The sequence below is a fragment of the Bubalus bubalis genome, chromosome 14, assembly GCF_019923935.1.
Source record: "Bubalus bubalis isolate 160015118507 breed Murrah chromosome 14, NDDB_SH_1, whole genome shotgun sequence".
Lineage (NCBI taxonomy): Eukaryota > Metazoa > Chordata > Mammalia > Artiodactyla > Bovidae > Bubalus > Bubalus bubalis.
Window position 1 is genome coordinate 10,708,511 of NC_059170.1, and position 20,588 is coordinate 10,729,098.

General features: G+C 48.3%; 1 protein-coding gene across 3 annotated transcripts in view; it reads right to left on the reverse strand.

Moving 5' to 3' along the window:
* PKIG (cAMP-dependent protein kinase inhibitor gamma) overlaps window positions 1-20,588 on the reverse strand; it is a 79,987-nt gene that overhangs the window by 16,675 nt on the left and 42,724 nt on the right. Inside the window, exons 1-2 of one of the 3 annotated variants that reach the window (XM_006059229.4) lie at window positions 17,561-17,768; window positions 7,917-7,986 (exon numbers count right to left, since the gene is read on the reverse strand). The gene's annotated coding sequence lies outside the window, so the exon portion shown is untranslated. Of the gene's footprint in view, window positions 1-7,916; window positions 7,987-12,436; window positions 12,518-17,560; window positions 17,769-20,588 lie in introns of those variants that run through there. The other 2 variants (XM_044927608.2, XM_006059230.4) reach the window with 2 other exon arrangements.

Genomic DNA, 20,588 nt, shown 5'->3' on the forward strand with positions numbered 1-20,588 from the left:
CGCTCAGCTGCTGTCCCTAGAGCTGCACACCTCAATGCCCACAGAATCCTCTTCTGTAAAATGGGGGTGTGCCAACTGCCTGGAAAGGAGCTCGTAGGGAATAATCAGAGCCAGCAATTACAGAGTCCTGACTGCCTGCAACACTGCTAAGCATCTTACAGGCATCTCACTTCATCTTACAGCAACTCTCTGGGGTAGGAAGCATTGCTACTTCTGTCCTACACAGGAGGAAGCTGAGGTACTGAGGGGCTAAGTACTTGCCCAGGGGCGTATCATCCACTGAGTGTGGAGGAGGAGGGAGCCTGCACTATTGGGACAGGAAGCACAGAAATAAGTTGGCATCAGGCCTGGCGGGCAGTAAGGATTCACTGGAAACTGTCCACTCCCCTTTCTCCCCTTTCTTCTCCTCTCTCCCCCACCTTATAACAAGGCATTTCTGAAGGAAGGAAAAGAAAGCGATGAAGTCCTAGGACAGCCTTTTGCAATGCTAGCAAAAGCATATACCCAGATGCACTTTACCCAGGCTGAAGCAAAATTCTGTTGAGAATGTTTGACTGTAAATGTAAAATCTCATGAATCTGAATCTGTCCAGTGATGTTGGATTGATTCTCTGAACTCTGCCACAACAAATTCTAATTTTTGTCATCTAACTTTGGTGAAAAAAGTATTGGGGGTGCACATTTAAAAAACTCCCGCCCACTCTGTCACCGTCTCTCCCCTGCTTGGCTAGGCAGCGTTAGCACTTCACGGGGGGCTGGGGTTGGGCATTTGGGATGGTGACACAAGATCTTCAAACCACGGGAGTCTGTGCTTCTGTGGAGCCTTGGGAAAGCAGCAGAATACAGCCCAACAATATTATTGCTTGGAGACTGAGCCTCCCCGCTCTCCTGTGGTTTGCACGTTATCTATACTTGGTGAGGGCTCCGCTAAAACGCAGTTCCCAGAGGCCAGCAATCCCGGCTGCAACGTGGAAGGCGGACCGGAAGGTGAAGTGAGATCACTTCCCAGCAGGCTGGCCAGAGCTCCAGCAGCTGGACTGAGCTCCAGGTCTGCCGACGCCAGGCTGGGTGCCTCTGGGCAAGGTTCTTGTCTCTCCAAGCTCGGGGGTCTCAAGTGTAGAAGGAAGGGGTAAGCTGGGAATCCCTGTGGTGTTTTTGAAACACATCTGCAAGTTCTTTGACATTTCTCTTGTCAAGAGGTGGAGTGTAATTTGTATCCTTGTGAATGAGCCGGCTGTCGTGACTTGCCTCTAACTAACAGAGTACGAGAGAAGTGATGGCGTGCGACAGAAGTGATGGCGTGCGAGAGAAGTGATGGCGTGCGACAGAAGTGATGGCGTGCGAGAGAAGTGATGGCGTGCGAGAGAAGTGATGGCGTGCGACCTCCAAGATGGGTTAGAACAAGTGCCACGGCTGCCATCTGGCTCCCTCCTGGGACACTTGTCTTGGGAGCTTGGAGCTGCGTGTAGGAAATCTGAGGCTGCCACGTTTTGGGGATGCCCAAACCAGTCACATGGAAAGGTCCTGGGGGGGCCATGGAGGGAGATACAGCAGGCGGCCCCAAGCCGGCTCCTCGAGGCTCCGACACCAGCCACGACCTGCAACTGCATGGGAGATTCAAGCCAGAACTGTCCAGCTGGGCGGTCCCCAAATTCCTGACGCACAGGAAAAAGCATGAAAGGTAACACGTCACTGCTGTCGTTTTAAACCACTGAATGTTGGCAGTGGAGTGTTATGTGGCAGTGGATAAACAGGGTGAGCTTTAATGTGACTTCCAGCTTGGGGTCCCTCTACAGTACCTCTAAAAGTCTACAGAAAACATGCCCCAAAGACATGGTGGGGAAGAAAAAGAAGCAAGATCTTATCTCTATAATATGGATTCCTTCATCTATTCATGTAACGAAATATTACTGATCACTCAGTGTGTACCAGGCTTGGGACTAGGTGCCACAGATACAAAAGCAGTGAGACACCAGGGGCTCTGGAGGGACAGTCAAGGCCTAGTTAGGGAGGTTGACTCAACACCCGTAATTCTTAACCAGGGAGGAGGGGCAGGGGCGCACATACCAGAACTCCAAAATCACTGGTGAACCACAGCTTCAAACTATCCCTCCTGTCTCCCCTGGGGATTCTCACAGTGCCCCAGAGGGGGATGGGTGAGTGTTTTGTAGTCGATGACCACTGCCCATGTCAGCCTCTGCTCCTGATGGAAGGTGTCACGGCCCACACACGTGATGAGAGAGGAGAGACTTTAGGGACCAATTCTGTATAGGAATCTTTTAAAACTTCAAGAATCTTTGAAAAGCTTGGTCGCTAGGAGCTGTAACAATAAGATGTACAAGGCAGAGGGGGCTCAGAAACCAGCCACCTACACACAGTCACTAACTTTAAAGATACGACCCCCTCCCCTATTTATTGCTCACTGGGCAGTGGGGATTCAGCAAGGAACAGCACAGACTCTCCACCCTCACGAAGATCACAATCTGCTGGAGTGACTCATACTAATGAGCAAACAGAATAACCATCAGGGGTAACAGTGCCTCGGAGAACACTGGAGGAGGGCAAGGGCCGGGGGGTTCTCTCAGAGTAGACAGGGAGGCCCTCTGGGAGACGGACACGGATGCAGAGACTTGGGGGGATACCTGGTTAAGTGTGCCAGGCAGAGGGAACAGCGTGCAAGAGGCGGGGCCTGCCTGGAGTCCAGCAAGAGGACAAGGAGGCCGCAGGGCTGGTACGCAGCGAATGGGGGAGAGAGAAGGCTGAGCGTGGCTGGGGCCTTCCGGGGCCTTGGAGGATAAGGGCTGACCCGGAGTTTTGCTCTGATTTTGACTTCCCCCTTTCAGGGCCATTCCCAGATGAATGATTTAATGCTCCTTTCCACGCCAGTTCTCAGAGTCTCCTCCCCGCGCCCCACCACCCCGAGTGGACGGGGAGTTAGGCCTGAGGGCGTCACACATCCCTCACAGGCACAGACACTATTGACCCAAAAGCAGACCCAGCTGGGGTGGCGGGGGTCCTCCGGTCTTCAGCTAAAGGAAAGACAAGGTTCTCATCCCATTCCTCCTGCCTCTGGAGATAAACAGAGCTCAGAATCCACACAGCACAACACAGGAGAGGACCGATGCAACGAGAAAACGTGGCAGAGTCACATGTCTCCAAGCCAGGGGCCGTCCGACCTGAGCAGAAACGCAGGAAAAGAGCCTGATGCTAGGAAAGACTGAGGGCAGGCGGAGAAGGGGGCCACAGAGGATGAGACGGCTGGACGCATCACCGACCCGATGCACGTGAGTTTGAGCAAGCTCTGGACAGGGAAGCCTGGCATGCTGCAGTCCATGGGGTTGCAAAGAGTCAGACACAACTTAGTGACTCAACAACAACAGGTTCTCCTGTGCCTTTGGCCCAGAGTCCCTTGGTTCGGTCCCCCAGCCCTCCACCCTCCACCTCCAGGCATGGGGTCTTCAGGGGACGGCCAGCCCCCAGGGCCCAGTGGCCCCTTCCAAGACCCAGCAGAAGATAAGGGATTCCTGCTTTGCCACCACACAGGTGCTGGCCCACCTGTCCCATATCTGCCTTCCCCACTGGCTCCAGGAGGACAGGCACCCCTTCTGGTCACTGTATCCCCACCACGTCACAGAGTGTGTGATGCATGGAAGATGCTCAATAAATGCATCCATATGAATGCATTAATGAACAAACAAAATAAGCAACGAACACATGCACTCTCAAGCCAGTGATGAAAATGACCACCTGAGCCCTGGTCCCTGACCAAACAAATGACAAAGGGAATAATAAAAATGGCTACTATTTATGGGGTATATGTGCTATGTGTCAGATATGGTTAAGAAGTGCTTCTCAGCAGCCCTGTACAATTAGGTCCCTTTTACACAGCAAGGATGTACTGGAACCCACCCCGACCCCCACACCCAGGTGCCTGGCTCCTAGGCCCGAGGCCTCAAAGGTGTGGCTCCCTTTGGCTCAAGGAAGCAGAGCACGCCAGAGTCGAGAACAGGTGAGCTGAAAGGGGCTGAAATGGCAGGAGGGACTGACTGGGAGAAGAAAAGGAGGTTCCCCTTGGTCTTCCTTGAGACCTTCTCCCACCTGCTCACCTGACCTGCCAGGGCTCTGCTCCAGCTCAGAGAATCACAGGACACTCCTTCACTCCTTCAACATCTACGGAGTATGTACTCTTCCCAGCACTGGGACTGAGGGTATTTTGGGAGGCCCTGCGTTACTGAACCCTCACAATGGATAGCCCATGGCTCGGAGAGGCCGCATGAGTCCCCTAAGGTCCTCCAACCAGTTACTGACGGAATCAGGCCTTCAACCTGGATTTCCTCAACTCAGATTTCGAGCGCATTCTCTAGGATGGTGCATTCTGGGGACAGCTCTGTCTCGAGGGGGAGGACACGGCATCTGTCTCATCCTTAACAGAGAACTGTTCTGTCACCAAACTTGCTGCCCCTCTGGCTTGTCTCAGTGCAAATGACTCCGCCCACCTAGGCCCAGAAAGGCCACGCGCTGTACTAACCAGGATGAGGAGTGTGCAGAGTGACTGAGCGCCTACCACAGTGCCAGCTGCACGGCACCCAGGAAATGCTTTCAAAAAGAACAAGCGAGGCAGGAGAGAGACACAGTGGATCTGCCAACCTGAAAGAGTCCAGGAGAGCGTGTGGTGGTACACAACCTCTGAGTGCCTGACAAGCTCCTGCCCTGAATCTCAGAGTGATGGGCAACGAGCTGAGGGCCCCTTCACTTAGACAACTAGAGCCAGGCAGAGAGAGAAAGCGAGCCAGGGACTCCGGCGACAGGACAAAGATCCCATGGCTGAACCGCCGCTGGTTCTGACGTGGCCCCAGGAAACCGTCATTGTTTTACAGCTGCCCGCTGAGAAGAGCCCACTTGACAGGCGATGCTGAGAAGTGGAAATTACTCAGAGAAACTTGTCTCTTGTCAATCATAAATTTGGGCATATCAAAGACAGGCTCATAGCTTCTTAGCTAATAAAACCATTTATAAAATACATTAGAGTCAAATTTCATTTGTCTAATCATTCCTCAGGTTATGACTCACTCCAGATCACCAAGATTCCCACACTGTTACTCTTTTAAGCATCAGAACCTTCTGTGGAGACAGAAAGCAGACAGGTGGCTGCCTGGGACTGGAGAGGCTGGGGGGCTTGGGAAGGTGATGAGTTCAGGATGTGAGGTTTCTTTTGGGGGGAATGAAAAGGTTCTAAAATGATCATGGTGACAGATACACAACTCTGAAATATACTGTAGGCCAATGAATTATATATTTTAAATGAGTGAACTGTGTGGCATGTGAATTATATCTCAGCAAAGTTGTACCGAAAAAAAAAAACACACAAAAAAAACACCTTATCTGAATTAAAATGGACACTCTTCTCAGGCTCTACACTAATGCATTAGTGTATTACCCACTAACCTTTTCTTCATGATTTAAGATCAGTGCCATGTGCATAGTTTTTAGTATCTTGTATAACATGGCAACCTTCTCAGTATTATAAGATACAGAGCTGTTTGATCTACCCTTCACAGTGCATTATTTTTTTCTAAAAACGGTGAATTTACTTTCACCATAAAGCTTGGTGGTTAAGTTCATGTACTTGGGTCATGTATCACTTACTGACTGTGTGACCTCTGGTGAATTACAAGATCTTTCTGTGCTTCAGTTTTTCACACATAAAATAAGAGCTTCAAGCTCCATGGGAAGTTGTGATGATCAAATAAGATAAGGTATACAAAGCCCTGGATGCTGTGCCTGATGGTGGTAAGCCAGACTGAAATTCAGCTATCCATCAACACAGTTCCCACTGGGCTGGCTTCCCAGGTGCCTCAGTGGTAAAGAACCTGCCTTCAGATTCATCTGCATCCAGGGGCTTCCCAGTGGCACTGAGTCAGAACAGGACACAAGCCTGGTGGCTTAGAAAGGAGATGCAGGAGACTCGGGTTCAATCCCTGGGTTGGGAAGTTCCCCTGGAGGAGGAAATGGCAACCCACTCCAGTATTCTTGCCTGGAAAATCCCATGGACAGGAGAGCCTGGCGGGCTACAGTCCATGGGGCCGCAAAGAGCTGGACATGACTGAGCATAAAGAGAGAGCACTGTTCCCACTGCTGCCAGTGTAGCTGCTGTAAAGCCCCTCTGAGCCACAGACTCAGAAACCAGAAAACCCCCAAAGTGTGCTCAGTGAGATGGAACAGGGGCTGGGGGTGCAACTCTGTGCTTAGACTTTGGGACATGCCATCCGATGGCTCCAGGCGCCAGCAATATTAGCTAGTTTGTCCCAGTTCACCCCTAAACAGAAAAACCTAGATGAGGTTGCCCAAGATATCCTGGCACATGGAAGACTGGTGCCTAAGGAGACTCGAGACCCCAAAACACTTGGGGCTCTCTCTTGACCACATGTGTGTGCTCAGTTGCTAACTCGTATCCAACTCTTTGCAACCCCAGGCACTGTAGCCTGCCAGGTTCTTCTGTCTATGGGATTTCCCAGGCAAGAACACTGGAGTGGATTGCCACTTCCTTCTCCAGGGAATCTTCCCAAATCAGGGATTGAACCCATGTCTCCTGCATTAACAGGTGGATTCTTTACCATTGAGCCACCAGGGAAGCCCCTCTCTAGACCACTGATTCTTAACATTCAGAGGTCACAGACACATCTGAGAATCCGAGGAAAGCTATAGATATTTAGCCTAGGAGAGTATGTGTGTACATACAAAACTGTACCCATGTTTTCAGGAAAATCTTGAATCCCAGAAGAAGCCTGTTTAAATACCTTGGCTCTAAACTTCACATAACCCTAGCATCCTCAAGGTTCAGTGGCTAGGCCCCAGTGCTCCCACAGCAACTGGAACAGAAGGCCCTCTGACCTTGGCCAGATAAACAGTCCTGGGAGCTGACTGCCGCATCCAAGTCACTGCAAACATCTGCATCCAGGGGCTTCCCGGCAGCACTGAGTCAGAACAGGACACAAGCCTGGTGGCTTGGAAAGCTGCTATAGGGCAAGGCCCAAATGCCTTGCTGATAAGCAGCTGGGGAGTTTCAGACCCAGGGCAGCTGCCTGCCAGATAAGATCCTTTCTCTGCCAACAGAGAAGAGGAATCTTAGGAGCGGTGCTAGAGGCAGGCCAGGCCGTGAGAGGGAAATCAAAGGAGCTGGAAATCCCCCAAACTCCCAGGACTACTAGGACTCGGACCGTGAAATAAAAACCAGAGATTCTGCCCAAATGTAAGAAGATGGAGCTGTAAAGGGGTAGATAAGTTGAGGACAAGGGAGGTGGGTGGACCATGGATCAGAGGCTGTTAAAAAATGTTTAGATACCATAAAGATATGAACACTGACCCAAGGCAGCCATACTTCCAGGCAGACCATTCTAGGATCTATGAACTGCATTCTTCTTCCAACTGGAAGGGACCTGCACCATCTGATGAGGACATCAGATCACTGGGCTGTACTTGTTTCTTTGGGCTGGGTTTTGCCTGCTTCTGCTTCTATACCACAGTATTAAAATCCCCATCATGTGCCCTTGTCTTTATGAAAATACTTTTACAACAAAAAATTGGTGGACGGGGAAGTTGGCATCGCACCCAGATTTGCATTCTATCTGCTTAAGTAGATGGTCGAAGAAACCCATTCTCTTGTAAGCCACCAGAGGTAAATTGTCTTTCTGATTCTCTATAGCATCAGAGAAACGGTGTAAATGGAATCATGACTGAAACTGCAGCGTGATTTTACGTAACTTCTGAAAAGGGCCGTCCTGGCTCTCCCTCATGGGACGCCGCGTCCTCTCTGATTTCGTTTGGAACCGATTTCTTTTCCTTCAAACGGAAGTAAAAGTACGCAGGCAAACACTCGTGACGCTGCAGCAGAGTGGTGTGAACAGTGTGACTACCCACCTGGTTCAGTTTCTTTTTCCTGCTCGCATCTCTTCAGATTTTCCACTGTTGACTAATCAATGTGGAAATTCTAAGGAACCAGAAGAAAAACAGAAATTAGAGTCAGACATCCCCTAGGGCTGAAGCAATCTTTTACGAATACAAGTTAACAATATCCATCAACTTATTAACTGTGCACATCCTTTGGCTCACTCAAACATCTAAAAATTTATACTATAAATAGGTTCACATAAGTTAAAAAAAAAGTCCAGTAAAACATACTGTGTAAAAGTAAAAAAATAAAAAATAAAAGAGGAAACAACTTAAGTGTCTGTTACTAGGAAAAAGAGTTAAATTATGATATCGACGCAGGGAGGAACTATACAGCCATTACAAAGAACGGGGGAGATTCTGTGGTACTGACATGGGAAAATGTACATACTCTGGTGTTTAAAAAAGTATAAAATTGTATATACCATTTTAGTAAAAAATGAACATGATTGTTTATCCTTAGGAAAAAAGTACAGAGTTTGTGTACATACACATTTTTTGTATCTATATTAGAAAAAGGCAAACAGCAAACCCAAAACAGCGGCTCCCCCTGGGACTCAGAAACTGAGGGGAGAGGAAGGAAAGGCTTTCAATTTTTACAGGAACTGTTTCTGTTGCAGCTGAAAACTTTTATTAGAGGCACACACATCTTTCATAGTCATTATACACCCTGTTTAAATTCCAAAGTATCAAGAGTAAGGGCAAAAGAAATTTTTGGACAAAGACTAAGCAGGTTTACCATTGACAGAACTCCAAAACATTCTCCAATAGAAGAGAAAGTGAACACAGAGTATCAGTGTGATTGTAGAAGCAACAGTGAGCAAAATTAGTAAGAATATTGGTACATTTAAACAAGTACCGACTGAGTGAGACAAGCTAAATGAGGAGGTAAAAACAGACTTGACAGTATTTGACAATGATAACGTGGAAGATGGAACCGAAATCAGATAAATATTCTAAGGTCCTAGATTATTCAGGACAAAGAAATGCTGTTTTATTTTAGATAACACTTCCATGATGAGTACTGAAATTTTAAAAACAACAAAATATAGAAATAAAACACATGAGTCCAGTCCAGTTAGTATGTTCCTGGGTAGAAAAGTCTAATCATCCTAAAATGCCAACCTTCCCAGATTACTATATAATCTTAATTAAATTCCAATAAGAATACCAATAGGTTTCTTGGATGGGGGAATGAAAAAAATTACGTTAGAGTTCATATGGAATAGTAAGTATTCAAGAAAATTAGCCAAGAAATAAAGAAAATCATAAAAAGTAAAGAGGGGATTTGTCTTAAAATTTTAAAAAGTTATTATAAAGACATAATAATAAAAAGATACAGAATTAACAGAAGAATAGACAAATAAGTTGTGGGCTAGAATACCAAGTTCAGAAACATACCATAAAGGAACTTATTAATGACAAAGATGGATTTCAATACAAAACAAAAAAGATGGCGTATTTAATAAATGCTGCTGGCCTATCTAGAACAAAGCCTGATCATTACTCCTCACGATGCACAAACATAAATTCCAAAGGGATTAAAGGTTCAGGATTAAATTAACTAGAACCATATAAGTATTAGAAAAACATGTACTAAAATATTTATGTAACTTTGAGGTGGGGAAATTATTCCTAAACAAGGCAAGAAATTCAGATACTATGAGGAGCAATACAGAAACAAATTAATAAATAATAGATTAGGGAAACATTTGCAACACATATGGGATCTTTAATATATAAACACATTAAGCGCTCCTACGTGTGGTTGAGAAAAGACAAACAATTCATAGGAATGTGGGCAAAGGAAGTTCACAGATAAAGAAAACGAAAAGATCAGTTAACACGCAACAATGCTCAATTTCACTAAACAATATACAGAAGATGCTATTTCCCCATCAGCTTGGTCACAAATGAAACAAGAGCGATAGAGGGAGAGATGGACAGAACAGAGAATTCCTAATACTGGTAAAGCTTTAGGGAAATGAAAGTATTCACATATGGCTGGGGAGAACGTAAATTATTACAACTCTTTGTAAAGTAGGATTATATTATCAATCAAAATATCAAGTATGAATACTTTTTAACCCAGCAATACTATTTTTGAAAACATAATCTATAAAAGTAAAAGCACCAGTGAAGATATGTACATGAAGATATTTAACGCAGCAAGATTTTTAATAGGAAAAAATGGTAGTAACTCGAGTATCTGCCAAAGGAGAACTGGTTGACTATATTGTGGTACCTCTAGATCTACAGCTCTGAAGTTATTTAAGAGTGAACTGGATTTGTACCTACCCAGGATGTATTATTTAGTGGGAAAAATAAACTGTAAAATAAGAAAGTACAATCCCACTTCTGGCAAAACACAATAACCACATACATACACACAATATCCATCTACACGGGAGCTCGGAGAGAGATATGGAAGGATATACACCAAACTAACTGCCCTGGTTAGCTCAGAAGGATGGAAATGGGGAGCAGGAAGATAGGAGAGATGATAAACTTTCTCTGCATACATCTTCAAATTGTTCAGTTAGTTACAATCAGCACATGCATCTCTAGGGGAAGTCAATGAAGAAAGCAAAAACAACAACAAAGAAATAAACACACAAGAGCAGAGACAATGCATGATAGTAAACTATGTCACACGCTACCTGTTCATCTTTACATGGGATAGTTAACTGTACTTCCTCTCACTTTCTTTTTTGGTCAAATAAAGAACAGGTCTTCCAAACTATCATTTTAACAGCTGGAAGACAATTTATCTAAAAAACATTTCTTTTGGCCATGCCCTGAGGCATGTCGTCTCTTAGTTCCCTGATCAAGGATCGAACCCACGCCCTGTGTATTGGAAGCGCCACTGGACCGCGGGGGAATCCCCTGGAAGACATTTTTAAAAGCTTCATGAGATGGGGAAAAGCTGCACTTTTCCCCCTAAGCATTTATGTGTTTTATTTTAAAGGGGAAATTTTTTTTACTTAAAACAAAAAAAAATGCCCCCCTTTAAAAATCTCCTGCCCTGCTCAGGTGGTGTGTGGGCTGGTTCCGCACCGTTGACTGTTTTCTGTGGCTCCCTGCCCCCAGTTACCTTTCTTCCAAAACCCAAATAAATGTACTCCCAGGCACCTATGTCTGCCGGGAATCCAGGCCCACTAAACCGCAGCAGCTCTGCTCACAAGGCTCTCTTGGCCTCCAAGCAGATTCTCTGGCTTCGCTATCAAATGGGTCCTGGAATCCAGAGAAGCAAAATGGATTCTTTTGTAACCCATTCTGACAGAAGCAGAAAGGAAGGAGATGGTTTATCCCAGTGGATGAAATTAAAGAGAAAAAAGGAACAGCACTCACAACCAGCTCTTGAAGGCGAGCCACCTAGGTGGAATCGGCCATTTGCAGGTTACCTGGAAGGGTACACTCTGCCCTTACCTGGTGCCATGCTTTGCTTTTAGTTTAATTTTATTTCATTTCATTAATTAGAAATCTTAAGCTGAAATAATAATGATACCGCATGTGTCTATAACACTTCGTATTTTACAAAGCACTTTAAGATACTTTATCTTTTTCAATCTTCACAATGGCCCTGGGATCAGATCAGCCTCAGGATCTCCTTTGGAGATGCAAATGAGGCCCGGAGAAGTTAAGGATCTTTTAAGGTCACATAGCAAGTTGGTGATAGAATGGCAACACAAACTCTGGTCTCCAAACCCAAGTCCAGTAGGGAGCTCACAACTGAAATCAGAGAGAAAGGGAGCTAACAGGCAAGCCAACGAATGAAAACACTGGCTCTTGGGAGTACCAGATTTTTCCTGCCCCTTATGAAAAAAATTACAGACCAGGAGGACTATTCTATGCCACCTTAGGGAGAAAGTTTGCTCATATGCTGGAATCTAGCTGCTGAAGACAAGACTAGGAAAATCCGTCCTGGGTCCTGTCCTCATTGCCTCCATCTTCTCCCTCTTCTCTCTTGCTTTCCCCTCTAGGCTTTAGCCCCACTGGCCTCCCTGCCTCCAGCCTTTCACCGGTGTTCCCCTCTCTACCTGGAACAGTCTTTCCCACAACGCAGCACCCTTGCGCCCCAGCCCCCTGCTCCCGCCTTAGCTCTCAGCATAACCAACTCCTCATCTGGGTTCAAACACCACCATCTCTTGCGGCAAACCTGCCCTGACCACAGTCTCCTCCACATCCCTCACTCATCCTGGGTATTTCCTAACACCACTATCAGTCCCGTACACTACATGTGAGGAGGGACCATGGCTGTTCTCTGCAGCGCTCTCCAACTATCACCTTGCCCAGTGCCTAGCAGATACTAGGTGCTCAGTAAATACTGGCTGAATACATCAAAGAGTTACTGAAATGAATCAAACACTCAGCTTAAATGCTACTCTGTCAGGCTTCCACAGCACTATCCCTCTCTTGGGGCACATGATCACACATGTTAAGAGTTTTTCTTCCTATCAGGCTGGGAGCTACTTACAAGTCTCACTTACCCTGTTATTGCCAACAGCACCTTGCCCATAATGCTGAAAACACAAGGGTTCTTAATTATGGATGAATTCACACATCTGTAAAGGAAAATGCAAAGGAAAGCTGGGGTCCTTAATCGACGGCAGACCTGGTTTCTCCTCTGCCCAAGGGGAGTGCAACACAGAACCTGAGTACCTCTGAGACACGCAGACAGGGACTCTGCCTGGGGAAGAGTAAAACGAGCTCAACTCCGATGCAGTGGGTGTGTGCCTAAGAAGGGGATGGGGGCAAAACCATGGATTGCTAATGGGAACTTACACAGGTGAAAACTTCCCAGTGACTAACTGCAAATGCGGATCAGAGACGTAAAAGATTCATGTGCTTTGACCTCACCATGCCCTATTTAAAAATCAGAGAACTGAAATCACTGCATGACGATTTCAGTGTGTTTTTCTGTACTGTCTAGCTTTTCCTTTCCACGGTGGTGGTTTAGTCGTGAAGTCGTGTCCCACTCTTGCAACCCCATGGTCTGTACCTGCCAGGGCTCCTCTGTGCATGGGATTTCCCAGGCAGTAATAATGGAGTGGGTTGCCATTTCCTTCTCCAGGGGATCTTCACGACCCAAGGATTGAACTCATGTCTCCTGCATTGTAGGCAGTCTCCTACGTTGCAGGCAGATTCTTTACTGACTGAGCCACCAGATCCAGCTTATCCTTCCATGAAGGTGTTCTAACTTTGTAATCCGAAGGAAAAAAAAAAAAAAAAGGCCACAATAAGTGTTGTAAAAACAAACCAACAGAAAGCGTAGTGGTGATTTTAGACAACAGAATCACCCATCCCTAGGATTCCGTGTCCTCTAAGTTGGGGCTGTTGCATTTTCATGACGAGTTCCTTTCTTTCCTCTGAAACCCTGGGGGATAGGAAGGTGCTGGGGGTGAAGGCTTCAGCAGGAACGGCTCTCATTTCTCCTTAAGGCAAGTGCTGGCATGGCTCTGGGCGTCAGGAAGTGGAGGGGAGCGTGGGGGTAATCAACCCAGCTCAGGATCAGGGCCTTGTCTACCTGCTGCTGATCCACCATAATTATTCACTCATCTGCCTGTCCTCACGATGCTCTTGAGAACTGCACCAGACCAGAGGCTGTCTCTTCATCAGCCTGATCCTCGAGGCTTGTGCTCTCGGTGCCCACCAGCCCTCAGCACAGTTCACAGACTGGCAGGGCCCACCGCCATACAGTACTAAACACAGGTCCCTGGGACATAGTAAGACTGCATTAGCAACCAAATCCTTCATTATTCGAGTGCCCTGAAGGTCCATTACTCAGTTTGGAAGAGCCAAGTTGAAGGACAGCAATTTCTTGGAAGATTAGAGACTACTTTTACAGTTAGGAGATGCTGGCCTTGTCCGGTCAGAGCAGACGCGTTTATCATCGGCAATTCAGAATCGCTTAGCGCGGCAGCTGAGTGCAACTCCCAAAGAAACCATTCTTTGAAGGGGCAGTACTTAAAAGTTTTCATGAGGCGTTTCTGAAAGATTTCCAGGAGGTAGTGAGCTCAGCCCTGGGTCCTGATTAATAACTTGTTTCCAAGAACCTTAGACTTTCCACGTCGGTCTCCACTTAGGAATCACTCCTGGCCTCTAGTGAAAGCGCCTGGTGGAGTGGACTGGGGGAGTTCAGCTGCCCGTTATGCTCAGAAAGGAACACCTACCACCAGCTTTTCCCTTTGGTCGCTGGGTGGGCCAGGAACCTCTGGTGTCAGGAAAAAGCACCCACTTCAGCTTCTGGCCTCAGCACTTCAGTGGGTGATGGGAAATGGTGCTGGGGCTCGGGTTAAAGAGCCAGCATGGCAGCCCCAGGGCCATCCTGGTGGGGGCTGGGTGGGTGGGTGGGTGTGTGTGTGTGTGTGTACGTGTGTAGATTGAGGAACTCAGAGATGACTTCTGGCTCCTCACACAAATGCCATCCTGGGACTGAGGGGCCAGGGGATGTCAGCTCACATCCTAGGATGTCAGCTAATGTTCTCTTTCTAGAAACCATAAAGCAGCTAATCCTGAGCATGTATTACTGAGTCAACTAAGTGTGTTGTGAGCTTTAAGCTGCTTTGTCCTCATGGCACCCCTGCCTGCCTGCTAAGTTGCTTCAGTCATGCCCAATTCTTTGCGACCCCGTGGACTGTAGCCCGCCAGGCGCCTCTGTCCATGGGATTCTCCAGGCAAGAATACTGGAGTGGGTAGCCATTCCCTTCTCCAGGGGATCTTTCCTGGAGATCCAGGGATCGAACCCCCATCTCCTGCACTACAGGCAAATTCTTCACTGCTGAGCCACCAGGGAAGCCCTGACACCCCCTGAGGTAGATATAATTGTGACCCCACATTTCTGGGAAATGGAGGGTGGGGAGGAATCTCTCCGAGATGGCTCAACCTCTCATGGAACCCTATGAGAGGTGACAGGGACTGGGGACAACCAGCCAGCCAGGGGCCACAAATACAACTGTCCACAGGGGCCAGGGGCCAGGCAGAAGCCTGGGGAACACTAGACAGACTGGGCAAGCATTCACACTCAACAAAAATAGAAATGCAAACCAGGTACCTTCCTTCCAGGGTATCACCTCCTCCTCAGCACCACCTTAGGAGGGAGACGGACTTTTTAAGCAGCTGAAGTGTCGGGGCCCCGAGGGCTCTAGGTCCTGAGTGAGGCTGGGGCGGAGGCCCAGGCCCTCCCGTTGCCCACATCCCGGGGGCGGTGCCCTGGCGGCAACGGTCCACTTTCAAAGGGCTCAGCTGCTGGGAGGAGATATGCTGCAGCTCTCAGATCTGCCAAGGGGCTTCAGCTCACCACAATCTTAATCCAGACAGTCAGTTCAGTCGCTCAGTTGACTCTTTGCGACCCCATGGACTGCAATATGGTCTTAATCCAAATAGTCTTAAATACCGCATCTTCCTAGGGTTAGGGTCTCTGATAGGCTCTTAAAGAGAAGAAAAACCCTTCAACTGCCAAGACCTGGAGCCTTGGAAACCCAAAGCCCGAGACCTGACAGCTTCTTTTGCTTTTCTTTGTACTTTGGCTCTGGCCAACCTTTCCCTGCAATGTCCACCCCAGTATCCTGGCCTGGAGGATCCCATGGACAGAGGAGCCTGGCGGACTACGGTCCATGAGGTTGCAGAGAGTCAGACACAACCGAAGCAACTGAGCACCCATGCTCACGCCCCGTTTCCCCACAGCGGTGCGGACTGTGTCGAGGTGAAATGGAGAGGGGAGGGAGATGAATAGAGATTTCTGTCTCGTCTTCTCCCTCTCTTTGGCCAAGCTGGGGAGTGGGACAGTGGGCTTCAAGTTGAAATTGAGTATGATGTGTCTCCTCTGTACCTATGTCCCAAGTTCTCTACCAGGAACGAGGAGACGGGGCCTGCGGTCCAGCAGAAGCAGTGAAGGGGTCACGCCAGCACAGCTCAGGTGCGACTCCCTGGTGGTCAAGAGGTTAGGGTTCGGTCTCTCACAGCTCGGATAAACATAGAAAGGGGTTCAGGAAAACATGGCGACATATAGTGGAGAGTTACCCTGTCGGTGGAGTCGGGAAATAATGATACTGACCGCCTGGTGTTATGTGAAAGGATGAGCATAACACAGAGCCTGGCTCTCACCAGGAGCTCAAGACTTACTGTTGGTTCTTTTTCCTCCTCGCTCCCCGATATACACGCACATACACTGAGGATTTCTCCTTCCAGAACACAAAATCTGACAAAATTTAAACTCAGCAAGTAACCACAGTGCCTGTTTTGTGTCCTCTTTTAGTTCTCCTAGAGGCACCAGTTTTCACCCACTCCGGGATGCTGACAACCACGGGCGCTTTGTTCCTCGAGCCCTAAGTGTTCTCCTCAAAGGGGAAAGGGCTTTGGTGGTTTCTTTCGGGCTGATTTTGGGAACACAGCTGACCCTTGAGCAGCACAGGGGTGAGGGGCACCGATCCTCTGGGCAGCTGAAAATCCAAGTGTGACTTTACAGTCGGCCCTCTGTATCCACGTGTCTGCAGCATCCCGGGCCTGCTTCTGTGGACTCAATCAACTGCGGACCCTGGTTCTGTAGCGTGTTATTTATGGGAAAACATCCGCAGGACAGCAGACCCTCACAGTTTAAAGCCATGTTGTTCAGATGGAGAGTTCATCTAGTTTGGCCCCTCATTTAGGTACAAACGAGGGAACTGAGGTCCAGAGAATAAAACACCTGCCCAGGGCCCCAGTTTCCTTGGATGGCTCTTCTGTTATACAGTGGCTCTTGCTTCTTAATTTTCTTTTTTAAAGCTCGAGAATTTCTTCTTTAACTGTGATTTTTCAACTATTTTTACCTGCGAGGAGGGTGAGTGGCACACACACAGCACCTGCAAGCTTTGTGTCTCCAGCCACCTGAGAACCCTCAGCTCGGCCCCCTCCCTTCCTCTCTGCACTAAGCGGCTCCCTCAGTTTAAAATCCTGAGGACAGAACCTAGCAGAGAAAATGCCCAAGGGCTTACACAGTCTTGTTTATTTTCTAGGAATAAGCAGCACATTTTTTTTTTACGGAAGCAATTAAAAGATCAGAAAGCCAAAGGTAAAGATTTCTGTCTTGGAGTTTCCTAGGCAGTTCCTGCAGCACTGGGCAGAAGTGATGAGGTAACGTCATGAAATCTAATCATCTCTGTATCTTAAACTGAAAATACCCTCTGCTGCCTCTGAGAGCGGCAGATTATGGGGAATTCTCATCTGCAGAGACATTTCTCTCTAGAATGTTTAAGATTTTGGGGGGTCCACTTTGGTCATCAGAAAAATAAATTAAAAGTTTTCCCAAATACCAGTTTCTAAGGGAGGATTTATTTCCTTATCTATATTTGGGGAAAGGAGCTGCTTTTAAAGCCCGAGTTACTCTGTCCAAGTTCTTTGGGAAACGAAGTGAGACAGCGTTTGACTGGAGCCCTGTCTGTGAGCCTTGAAGTTCAGACTCTAGCCCTAGGCGTTTTCAGACAAAGCCATGGTTTTCAGAGCAATAACATATCATAATGTAAAAATAGACACTTGGTGACCAACAGGCTGGAAAGCAAACTCTCCGCAGAGCCCTGCCTCCCAGCCTGCTTCTCCCTGGGGGTGGGGGCGGCGGCGGGGAAGAAAGTCCTACTTACGAGAGCAGGAGAGTTCCTTCCAAGTCCAGCGGTCCTCGGTCAGAAGGGAAGGTTGGATTTAAGGAGCCAGCATTCAGGACGCCTCCCTTCGGAGGGTAAGCAAGACTAGCAGAGCGGGCTGGTGGGGGCAGGCGGGCTCTCTTGTGCCCCCCTCTCTCTCTCTCTCTCTGCTAAATGAAATGCACTTCGAGGTTTTAGTGGGTGTTTCCCACGTCTCGGGCCAAGTGAGTCCCCATTTGTTGTAACCCAATGCTCGGCTGATGATGTCAACCGCTCAGCTCCCTGGTACAGCTTCCACCTCTCCGTCCACAGGACAGATCTGTTTCCTCTGGACAATGAGCCGCGGGGGCTGTAACTGCATCCCGGGCCGGCACGTTTGCCTAACATCCTTCCTTCCATTTTTGGCCTCAGTGACAAAAAGCTTCCTATCCGCTCCTGGGGCCAGGGCTCCCGGAGTAAATCCCTTTGCCTTTTAGTCACTGCTGACTGTGGGCTGATCCAGTTTGCTGTGCCGTGGTCCAGCTCACTTCTTGGGTGTATGATTACTCTAGTTAGGGCGGGAGAGCTGCACACCACCACACCTCCCCCCCAACCCCGACTCCGTACCATCTCCATCTTTTTTCTTCCTGCTCGATTTTCCAAGCTGTTGAATTTCTCCTGAAAGTTTCCTAGGTGCGTGCTGAACAGAGGGCGCAGGTCTGCCCTTTACTTCGACAGATGGCACATGTCCACGCCGAAGGCTCAGAACGGGCACTGGGCTGTTGCCTGGGAACTGGGCTCTGGTCCCCGACACGCTCCTAACTGAATGAATGACACCACGCACGTCACCTCTCTCTTTGGATCTCAGTTTTCTCATCAATAAAATGAGGGTTTTGGTGTCTTCCACTTATAGAATTCAGTAACGGACGAGCTTAATCAACAAATTCACCATAAGGAACTTTACTACAAAGTGGCTGACCACAGGGTTGAGGGAGGGAGGAACCCTGGAGGGGTCAGAGGCTACTGCTCAAGATGCCTGGTTGAGCTCAGGCTCCTTCAACCCCCTTTCTGGTGGAGCTGAGCAGTTTCTCTGGGAGAAAACCCCCAAGAATTCACTGAACAAGTCCTGGGGGACATGGAAAGAGGCAGCATAAACTACAAGATAAGATAAAGCAGCAAGAGAATTTAACTGTCCTAAGGGACTAACATGAAACAGTCATAGTTACAAGAGATAAGTAATCTCCTGTGTTTGAAGAGTGCTTGATAAGAAAGACAAATAAAGCTCTCTGCTTTGGTGTACAGTGGGAAGCAATGTGACATGTACAGTGATTATGAGCATCAATTTTGGAGCCAGGGATGCAGCTGCTCTGACTCCTATGTGACTTAACTTCTCTGAACCTTTTTTTTTTTTTAATTGCAAAATGGGATATGAGGGCCTCCATATAACACACGAAAGGGACCTGAAGGTATTTGGCCACGTGAGTGACGATAGATGGTGGCTCTAACTTGTACACAGTCTCCTTTGGGGACTTCCCTGGGCGTCCAGTGGTTAAGATCCGCCTGCCAATGCAGGGAACACAGGTTTGATCCCTGGTCTGGGAAGATCCCATATGTCTAGGGACAACTAAGCCCGTGTGCCACGACTCTGAGCCTACACCCTCGGGCCCGTGTTCCACAAGAAGGGAAGCCACCGCAACGAGAAGCCCGTGCACCGCAATGAGAAGCCCGTGCGCCGCAACGAGAAGCCCGTGCGCCGCAACGAAGAGCAGTCATCACTAGACAAAGACCGGGCACAGCAATGAATACCCAGCACAGCCAGAAATAAAGAAAGAAAGAAATTAAAAAGTCTCCTCTGACTCTCACTTGAGGAGAATTAGGTCATTGCTAATCTCCTTTTCCTGGATAGGAAAATGAAACACAGAGAAGCTAAGAGACGTGCCCGAGGGCATGCGGCTGAAGATGAGAGGCCCAAACTTGGAAATGGAGTCTTTTAACTCCTCCTGAGGTCAGACGAGAGCCACACCACCGCCAGTGCTCCTTCCCAAAACGGTTACTCCACTGAGCCAGGCCCTCAGCTGTAAATGGGATCATCCCCACTTTGGGAAACAGGCAAAGCTTCTTCAAACCAGAGGGGAAGCAGTGGGAGGGAGAGTCTTCCTGGGTTCAGCTGACAGGAAACACTTCGGGCCGCTAGGTAAGAGGGGTGCTTACCTGCTTTTCTACCAAAATACTGTGTGGCCTGAGGCACGTCAGGGCTTCAGTCGCTCCTCCCCCCAGAGACGCAGACCTGACTTGCCTTAAAGCCGCTTGGAACTTGGGCTCTATTGGGAAAGAAGCTATTTATAGGTGGGAGGAACACTGAGGCAGTGTGTGACTGAACAACAATTTTGATGAATGCTCAGAAAACGCTGATGTTAGTCAGAAAAGGTCCCAGCAAACAGAGTGTGTATTAGGAGGGAGTGTGCCACTCTGCAGGCTTTCCCACAGGGTGGTGTGAGACTGCGGGGGAATACGGGGGACACCAGCCTGGTCACCCCCAGAGAGCAGCGGTTCACGGACCGAGACCACTTCCTCCTCGCCCCTGGACCTTCTGCCTGAGTAGGACCCTGGGCCAGTTAGCTTCTTTGTGCTTCAGTTTCCCAATGGAAAATGAGAATAATAACAGCTTTCCCCCTTCAAAGTTCTTGGGTGATTTGCACCACATACTACAAGTTCAAAAATACTTGTAAAAATCAGCTGGCACATCCTAAAGACATCATTTTCTAACTCTGACTCAGAGTCACCACCCTCTGCCCTGAGCACGACATGACAATGAATAAGGTCAAGAATGTCAGGAAGCCAGAGAGGAGGGCTGCTGTTTGTCAGGATGAGTAAGGAGCAAAGCCTCGAGTGCTGGCTGACATTCTCGCAGATACACTCTGTGTGCAGGGCCCGGAGGCGGGGTGGTGCTCGGCTGGGCCTTTATTCCAGGCATCTGAGTGGGCGTCAGGAAGTGAAGCCAGATCCTGACAGGTCAGTCGACTGACATCACTCTCAGCACGCTGAAGCA